Raw genomic sequence first — 10,164 nt, forward strand, 5'->3', positions numbered from 1 at the left:
AGCCAAACACATTCGTTCGAGTGTTAGTGGGTTTCAGCACTGCCAGCTGTTCCCCTGCTGTGGAGATGGCAAGTCTCCTGCTGCCTTCACCTGCCAAAAACAACAGGCCACAGCCTGCTCCTCGCCTAATCCTGGGCTCCAACAGCGTCAGTTGGTGTTCAGAAGTGTCGTCTCCACAGAGCCAAACACATTCGTTCAAGTGTTAGTGGGTTTCAGCACTGCCAGCTGTTCCCCTGCTGTGGAGATGGCAAGTCTCCTGCTGCCTTCACCTGCCAAAAACAACAGGCCCCAGCCTGCTCCTCGCCTAATCCTGGGCTCCAACAGCGTCAGTTGGTGTTCAGAAGTGTCGTCTCCACAGAGCCAAACACATTCGTTCAAGTGTTAGCGGGGTTCAGCACTGCCAGCTGTTCCCCTGCTGTGGAGGTGGCAAGTCTCCTGCTGCCTTCACCTGCCAAAATCCAGTAGGCCCCAGCCTGCTCCACGCCTAATCCTGGGCTCCAACAGCGTCAGTTGGTGTTCAGAAGTGTTGTCTCCACAGAGCCAAACACATTCGTTCAAGTGTTAGTGGGGTTCAGCACTGCCAGCTGTTCCCCTGCTGTGGAGATGGCAAGTCTCCTGCTGCCTTCACCTGCCAAAATCCAGTAGGCCCCAGCCTGCTCCTCGCCTAATCCTGGGCTCCAACAGCGTCAGTTGGTGTTCAGAAGTGTCGTCTCCACAGAGCCAAACACATTCGTTAGAGTGTTAGTGGGTTTCAGCACTGCCAGCTGTTCCCCTGCTGTGGAGATGGCAAGTCTCCTGCTGCCTTCACCTGCCAAAATCCAGTAGGCCCCAGCCTGCTCCACGCCTAATCCTGGGCTCCAACAGCGTCAGTTGGTGTTCAGAAGTGTCGTCTCCACAGAGCCAAACACATTCGTTCAAGTGTTAGTGGGGTTCAGCACTGCCAGCTGTTCCCCTGCTGTGGAGATGGCAAGTCTCCTGCTGCCTTCACCTGCCAAAAACAACAGGCCCCAGCCTGCTCCTCGCCTAATCCTGGGCTCCAACAGCGTCAGTTGGTGTTCAGAAGTGTCGTCTCCACAGAGCCAAACACATTTGTTCAAGTGTTAGTGGGGTTCAGCAATGCCAGCTGTTCCCCTGCTGTGGAGATGGCAGTCTCTCCTGCTGTCTCCGCATTCCAAAGACAGTAGGCCTCTGCCTACACCCTCCTATTTCCTGGGCTTCAACTCAGCCAGTTGTAGCTCGGAAGTGCCGTCCACATGGAAAGAGATACTTGCTCCCGTGTCTCAGTGGGGTTCAGTAACGTCAGCTGATCCCCTGCTGTGTGGATGGCAGTCTCTCCTGCTGTCACCTCATTCAAAATACAGTAGGCCTCTGCCTACACCCTCCAATTTCCTGGGCTTCAACACAGCCAGTTGTAGTTCGGAAGTGCCGTCCACACGGAAAGAGATACTTGCTCCCGTGTCTCAGTGGGGTTCAGTAACGTCAGCTGATCCCCTGCTGTGTGGATGGCAGTCTCTCCTGCTGTCACCTCATTCAAAATACAGTAGGCCTCTGCCTACACCCTCCAATTTCCTGGGCTTCAACACAGCCAGTTGTAGTTCGGAAGTGCCGTCCACACGGAAAGAGATACTTGCTCCCGTGTCTCAGTGGGGTTCAGTAACGTCAGCTGATCCCCTGCTGTGTGGATGGCAGTCTCTCCTGCTGTCACCTCATTCAAAATACAGTAGGCCTCTGCCTACACCCTCCAATTTCCTGGGCTTCAACACAGCCAGTTGTAGTTCGGAAGTGCCGTCCACACGGAAAGAGATACTTGCTCCCGTGTCTCAGTGGGGTTCAGTAACGTCAGCTGATCCCCTGCTGTGTGGATGGCAGTCTCTCCTGCTGTCACCTCATTCAAAATACAGTAGGCCTCTGCCTACACCCTCCAATTTCCTGGGCTTCAACACAGCCAGTTGTAGTTCGGAAGTGCCGTCCACACGGAAAGAGATACTTGCTCCCGTGTCTCAGTGGGGTTCAGTAACGTCAGCTGATCCCCTGCTGTGTGGATGGCAGTCTCTCCTGCTGTCACCTCATTCAAAATACAGTAGGCCTCTGCCTACACCCTCCAATTTCCTGGGCTTCAACACAGCCAGTTGTAGTTCGGAAGTGCCGTCCACACGGAAAGAGATACTTGCTCCCGTGTCTCAGTGGGGTTCAGTAACGTCAGCTGATCCCCTGCTGTGTAGATGGCAAAGTCTCCTGCTGCCTACACAGTCGTACCACTACTGATTTTTAACCGTGCTCCAATTAGGCCTGTGGCTCCACTGTCTCTCGTATTTCCCCTGTCCTCCAACCCTGCCAGTTACAGCTCCGAAGTGGCGTCTGCACAATCCACACTTGTTCCTGTGTTACAGGTGTTCAGTCCGGTCAGTTAATCCCCTGATGTGTGTCCGGCAATGTCGCCTGCTCTGTCCACATTCCCATTATGGGAAATACGAAAATCAGTGAAGCCACAGGCCTAAGTGGAGCTTGGTTAAAATTAGTAGTCTACAACCGATCTTAAAATTTCTTCAATGCAGCCTCAGCCTGCTCCGTGCTTGTCCCTGGGCTTCAACACAGCCAGTTGTTGCTCGGAAGTGCCGTCTTCACAGAGTAAAACACTAGCTCCTGTGTTTGTGGGGTTCAGTAACGTCAGCTGTTCCCCTGCTGTTTTGATGGCAATCTGTCCTGCTGCCTCCCAATTGACAGCACATCAGGCCTCAGCCTGCTAAGTGCTTGTCCTGGGCACCGTCAGCTGGTCCTCGGTTGTGCCATTGGCTCTTATTCCTTCTGCTGCCCCTCCGGGTGCCAGCACTGTCAGCTGGTCCTCGCTATTTCCATTTGCTCTTGCAGCTTATGCTACCCCTCCGGGTTCCAGCACCGTCAGCTGGTTCTCGTCAGAGCCTTTGGCCTAGGTGCCTCCATCTCGGTATCCGAGTTCCGGCAACGTCTGCTGGTCCTTGGTAGTGCTTTGTAGCACAGGTACCTCCTGCTTAGTAACCGGGTTCCAGCACCGTCAGCTGGTCCTCGGTTGTGCCATTGGCTCTTATTCCTTCTGCTGCCCCTCCGGGTGCCAGCACTGTCAGCTGGTCCTCGCTATTTCCATTTGCTCTTGCAGCTTATGCTACCCCTCCGGGTTCCAGCACCGTCAGCTGGTTCTCGTCAGAGCCTTTGGCCTAGGTGCCTCCATCTCGGTATCCGAGTTCCGGCAACGTCTGCTGGTCCTTGGTAGTGCTTTGTAGCACAGGTACCTCCTGCTTAGTAACCGGGTTCCAGCACCGTCAGCTGGTCCTCGGTTGTGCCATTGGCTCTTATTCCTTCTGCTGCCCCTCCGGGTGCCAGCACTGTCAGCTGGTCCTCGCTATTTCCATTTGCTCTTGCAGCTTATGCTACCCCTCCGGGTTCCAGCACCGTCAGCTGGTTCTCGTCAGAGCCTTTGGCCTAGGTGCCTCCATCTCGGTATCTGAGTTCCGGCAACGTCTGCTGGTCCTTGGTAGTGCTTTGTAGCACAGGTACCTCCTGCTTAGTAACCGGGTTCCAGCACCGTCAGCTGGTCCTCGGTTGTGCCATTGGCTCTTATTCCTTCTGCTGCCCCTCCGGGTGCCAGCACTGTCAGCTGGTCCTCGCTATTTCCATTTGCTCTTGCAGCTTATGCTACCCCTCCGGGTTCCAGCACCGTCAGCTGGTTCTCGTCAGAGCCTTTGGCCTAGGTGCCTCCATCTCGGTATCCGAGTTCCGGCAACGTCTGCTGGTCCTTGGTAGTGCTTTGTAGCACAGGTACCTCCTGCTTAGTAACCGGGTTCCAGCACCATCAGCTGGTCCTCGGTAGTGCCATTGGCTCTTGTTCCTTCTGCTGCCCCTCCGGGTGCCAGTACCGTCAGCTGGTTCAAGAGGACAAAGAACAGGAAGACAACCACCAAGATGCAGAACAACAAGAGAGAGAAGACAAAGAAGCATAAAAAAAACAAAGCAGAAGAACATTAAGCATAAGACTAATACTCTGAGCAAATGATATTATCTTATTTATAAGCAGAAGAAGACTAAGCAGTGTATGGGGGTGAGTCCGTTCCTCCTCGTGGTGCCCCTGGAAAAGGCCTGCTACTGCAGGCAAAACTGAACGCGGACAAATCCTGTTGTAAATCTTTTGTGACAGGCAGAACGGAAGGTGTAAACTTCTAACTTTTCTAGATAACAACTACAGGAATGCCTGACACAAACAAGAATATGATGAAGAAGAATAGGAAGAAGATGAAGAAGTTGAATATGTAGAATAATAATTGTTGAATAAGAAGAATATGAAGAATGTAAGAAAAGGAAGAAGAAGAAGAATGTAAAAAAAGGAAGTAGAAGAATTTAAAAAAGGAAGAAGAAGAAGAATGTAAAAAAAGGAATAAGAAGAAGAATGTAAAAAAAGGAAGAAGAAGAAGAATGTAAAAAAAGGAAGTAGAAGAATGTAAAAAAAGGAAGAAGAAGAAGAAGAATGTAAAAAAAGGAATAAGAAGAAGAAGAAGAAGAAGGTAAAAAAGGGAAGAAGAATAAGAAAGAAGAAGAAAGAAGAAGAAGACATACATGTCTGGCAAAATATAAATGAGGCTAACATAGTCAATATCTTTGTAACTCCTAACGTCTTTAAAAAAAAAGTTTAATTCCTGCTATTCCTTTTGATTGGGCTAAAACTCTATGGCTTTAATGTCTCCTCCACCTCCCACAATACATTCTACATTATTCTTAGTTGTTTTTCTTCATGTAGAATTAACCTACAAGGAAAGAAAGGGTTTTTTTTAATTCCGATATTTTGGCCCCATTGACTTGCATTGGTTCCCGGTATCGGAATCGGCGATACCGATATTTTTTTTTAAGATCGGCCGATCCATTCCGATCCGATATTTTCAAGTATCGGCTGGTATCGCTCAACTCTATTCATGACACCAAAATATTTACGTTAATGTGGGTTTCTCACTAACAATGAGATAATTCAGATTTTGAATTTCTGTTTTTTGCTCCCTCTTCTTCCCAGAGCCATAACTTTTTTATTTTTTTTATTTTTGGGTCAATATGGTCATTTTAGGGCTTTTTTTTGTGGGTCAAGTTGTACTTTTGAAAGACACCATTGGTGTTAACATATAATGTACTGAAAAACGGGAACAAAAATCCAAGTGCGGTGAAATTGCAAAAAAGTGCAATTCCACAGTTATTTTATTTTCTCCTCTTCACTAAATGCTAAAACTGGCCTACCCTTTTGAATCTCCAGGTCATTGCAACTTCACAGACACCAAACATGTATACGTTGTTTTTTTAACCCCTTAGTGACGGAGCCAAATTTTTGAAATCTGACCAGTGTCACTTTATGTGGTAATAACTCTGGAACGCTTCAACAAATCCCAGTGATTTTGAGATTGTTTTTTCGTGACACATTGTACTTTATGATAATGGTGAATTTAGGTCAATATGTTTTGTGTTGATTTATAAAAAATATCAGAAATTTGAGAAAAATGTTAACAAATTAGCAATTTTCAAACTTTGAAAGCTTATCCCTTTAATCCAGATTGTCATACCACACAAAAACATTCATATATAACATTTTCCACATGCCTGCTTTACATCAGCACCATTTATAAAATGTTCTTTTATTTTGTTAGTATTTTAGGAGGTTTAAAAATGCAGCGGTATTTTTTCATTTTATCAAGGAAATTTACAAAATTTTTTTTTTAGGGACCTATCCAGGTTTGAAGTGACTTTCGGGATCCTATATCTTGGAAAACCCCCCAAAAAGTTATATCATTTTTAAAACAGCACCCCCTGACATACTGAAAACTGCTGTCAGGTAGTTTATAAACCCTTCAGGTGATTTTCAGAAATGACTGCAAAGTGGCATGACAGAAATGAAAAAGTGAATTTTTGCCACCTAAATGCCGCTAACTTCTGAACAGGTTACAACAGCTGTCAGGCTCTAAGGCCGCTATTTGGTCGTGAATTGCCATGGCAAACATCAGGACCACACAATCATGATCTCAGGGTGCCGATGGGGGTAAAGAGGAAGCCCCCACACTCTGTTTACCATTTATATGATGTTGTCACTATTAACAGCAGCATCTAAGGGGTTAAAATGATTTGGACGGTGCAAACACTGATCGTGGCTGATGCAGCAATTTGTCAGCTATAGTGTACAGCAAACAGCTGCTGGATTGTCACCTGTATGGGGATGCTATTCTCTTATATCTCACGGCAGTTAAAAGACGTATTGGCGGCCATTAAGGAGTTAAAATCCAAAATTTGTTAAAAAAAAGGCACCATTTTCCAATACCCGTAACATTTCCATTATTCGTGATCTGGGGTTGGGTGAGGGCTTATTTTATGCGTGCCGAACTGACGTTTTTAATTATACCATTTTGGTGCAGATACGATCTTTTGATCGCCCGTTATTGCATTTTAGTGCAATGTAGGGGTGGCCAAAAAACATAACTCTGGCGTTTAGTGATTGGGTTAATTTTTTTTTATATTGATAGATCGGGCAATTCTAAACAAGGCAATACCAAATATGTGTGTATTTGATTTTTTTTATTGTTTTATTTTGAATTGGGCAAAAGGGAGGTGATTTGAACATTTATTTATTTATCTTTTTAAAAACTTTTTTTTTTAACTTTTTACATGCTTCAATAGTCTCCATAGGAGACTAAAAGCTGCAATACTTTGATCGCCTCTGCTACTCACAAGCAATGATCACATCGCCTGTGTTTAGCAGAAATGCTCACTTGCTATGAGCGCCTACCACGGGGCGGCGCTTATGGCAATCTGGCAATGACAACTTTAGAGCTCTACTGCAGACCTCTGGTTATCATGCCAACCCATCAAGGACCTGCGAAACATGGGAGTCACTGGTGGGCGAGATTAGCGACGTGCTTCCTGTAAGCGCGAGTTAAATACCACTGTCAGAGATCGACAGTGGCATTTAACTAGTTAACATCCCCAAGTGGATCCCGATTCCACCCGCGGCTGTTGCAGGCACATGTCAGCTGTATAGATCAGCTGTTTTGTGCCTGGAAAGGTGCGGGCTCAGCTCCAGAGTCTGCACCAAACAGGGGGAGTCTGACATGGGCATACTATTACGCCACATTTCAGAAAGGGGTTAAAGTTGCTTTTAATCAATACATCTTGGAATAATAATAATTTCCACTATTGTATGTGTTTAAAAAAATATTCCTGTGCTGAGATAATCTTATAAATCTTATAAATGTACCTCTGCAGTGTACTGTGTCTGACCATGAAGGATCATGATCTGATCATATCACAGCTCCTGGCCAGGGGATAGCAAAAGAGAGTATACAGACAGGACAGCATGGGATCACAGTCTATTCTTTTAGTGATATAAAGCATTTTCCTGCCTGTTTTTTAAAAAGTTTTACCTCAAAGGGAGAATAATTTGTGATCCCATGCAGTAAACACTCTTTTATATCCTGCAAGGTCAGACACGGCCATTACACAGTACACAGCAGGGGCACATTTATAAGATTATCTCAGCACAGGAACATTTATTTAACACATCAAATTTCAGAACTTACTATTATTCCAAGATCTATTGATTAAAATCAACTTTGTTTGTGGGAAAACCCCTTTAATTTTTGTTCTGATTATATTTTCATTTACGTAGACAGACACAAAAATGTTTAATTAATTTTTAAAAGAGAGTGTTGAGGACAAGATCCAGGTCATGTACCGTAGTACCTGTGCAACAAAGGGAAGGAAGGGAGTTGTGTCCTCAGCTGTTTTGAATGGTGGCTCCTGTGTTATGTCTCTATAGCTTCATAATTAGTGTTGAGCATTCCGATACCGCAAGTATCGGGTATCGGCCGATACTTGCTGTATCGGAATTCCGATACCGACTTCCGATATTTTTTCAATATCGGAATTCGGCATCGGAATCGGAAGTTCAGTTGATTGACGGCCTGACGTCATCATGATGCGCGGTGTGTGCGCATCATGATGCGCCGTCATTTCGGGCCTTCCGGGGGTCTCTGCCGGCCTGCCGGGGGGCTGTGCCGGCCTGCCGGGGGGCTGTGTGGACTGCCCGGGGTCTGTACCGGCCTGCCGGGGGGCTGTGCCGGCCTGCCGGTGGTCTGTGCACCCTGTGGGGGTCTGTACCGGCCTGCCGGGGGGCTGTGCCGGCCTGCCGGGGGGCTGTGCTGATGTCCGGGGGTCTGTGCAAGCATCGTCCGATGGGACTACAAGTCCCATCGGGCGATGCCTGCTACCATGACAGTGATTGACACATTAGCCAATGATGGGACAGTAGTAGTCCCATCATCCGGCTAATGTGTTAAATGTTAAAAAAAAAAAAAAAAAATACTACATACATACTACATGCATGCTACATACATACTACATGCTACATACATACTACATATATACTACATACATACTACATACATGCTACATACATACTACATGCATGCTACATACATACTACATGCTACATACATACTACATGCATGCTACATACATACTACATACATGCTACATACATACTGCATGCTACATACATACTACATACATACTACATGCATGCTACATACATACTACATATATACTACATGCATGCTACATACATGCTACATACATACTACATATATACTACATACATACTACATACATGCTACATACATACTGCATGCTACATACATACTACATACATACTACATACATGCTACATACATGCTACATACATACTACATGCATGCTACATACATACTACATGCATGCTACATACATACTACATGCTACATACATACTACATATATACTACATGCATGCTACATACATACTACATGCTACATACATACCACATACATACATACATGCTACATATATACTACATGCATGCTACATACATACTACATATATACTACATGCATGCTACATACATACTACATGCTACATGCATGCTACATACATACTACATACATACTACATGCTACATACATACCACATATATACTACATACATACAATACATTCATACAATACATACATAGACATACAGTACATATAACATAGAGTAACATACTTACCAATACTTGTCACATTGTTCCCCGAAGCCATTGTCTTTTCCGGAATAAATATTAACATAACAAACCACAAAAATACTCACCCACGATCCGAAGCAGTCCACGAGTGTGTCCCACGACGATCTTGGGTAGAGAACGGCAGCATCAGATGATGCTGCCGTTCTCTACGGGCTGCAGGAATCCAATGACGGAAGGTAGGTATCCTTCCGCACTGTATTCCTCCGCCACTTAAAAAAAAAAAATTCCCTAGTCTCACTTTATGCCATTGCTGCGTGGGAATTTCCCACACAGCAATGGCATAAAGTGAGACTAGGGACTTTTTTTTTTTTTAAGTGGCGGAGGAATACAGTGCGGAAGGATACCTACCTTCCGTCATTGGATTCCTGCAGCCCGTAGAGAACGGCAGCAACAGCTGATGCTGCAGTTCTCTACCCAAGATCGTCGTGGGACACACTCGTGGACTGCTTCGGATCGTGGGTGAGTATTTTTGTGGTTTGTTATGTTAATATTTATTCCGGAAAAGACAATGGCTTCGGGGAACAATGTGACAAGTATTGGTAAGTATGTTACTCTATGTTATATGTACTGTATGTCTATGTATGTATTGTATGAATGTATTGTATGTATGTAGTATATATGTGGTATGTATGTAGCATGTAGTATGTATGTAGTATGTATGTAGCATGCAGTATGTATGTAGCATGCATGTAGTATATATGTAGTATGTATGTGGTATGTATGTAGCATGTAGTATGTATGTAGCATGCATGTAGTATGTATGTAGCATGCATGTAGTATATATGTAGTATGTATGTTGCATGTAGTATTTATGTAGTATGAATGTAGCATGTATGTAGTATGTAGTATGAATGTAGCATGTATGTAGTATGTAGTATGAATGTAGCATGTATGTAGTATGCATGTTGTATGTATGTAGCATGTAATTTTTTTTTTTTTTTTATTTTTTTTTTTTACATTTAACACATTAGCCGGATGATGGGACTACTACTGTCCCATCATTGGCTAATGTGTCAATCACTGTCATGGTAGCAGGCATCGCCCGATGGGACTTGTAGTCCCATCGGACG

The sequence above is a fragment of the Dendrobates tinctorius genome, unplaced genomic scaffold (assembly GCF_039654945.1).
Source record: "Dendrobates tinctorius isolate UK_male_01 unplaced genomic scaffold, ASM3965494v1 ptg000209l, whole genome shotgun sequence".
NCBI lineage: Eukaryota > Metazoa > Chordata > Amphibia > Anura > Dendrobatidae > Dendrobates > Dendrobates tinctorius.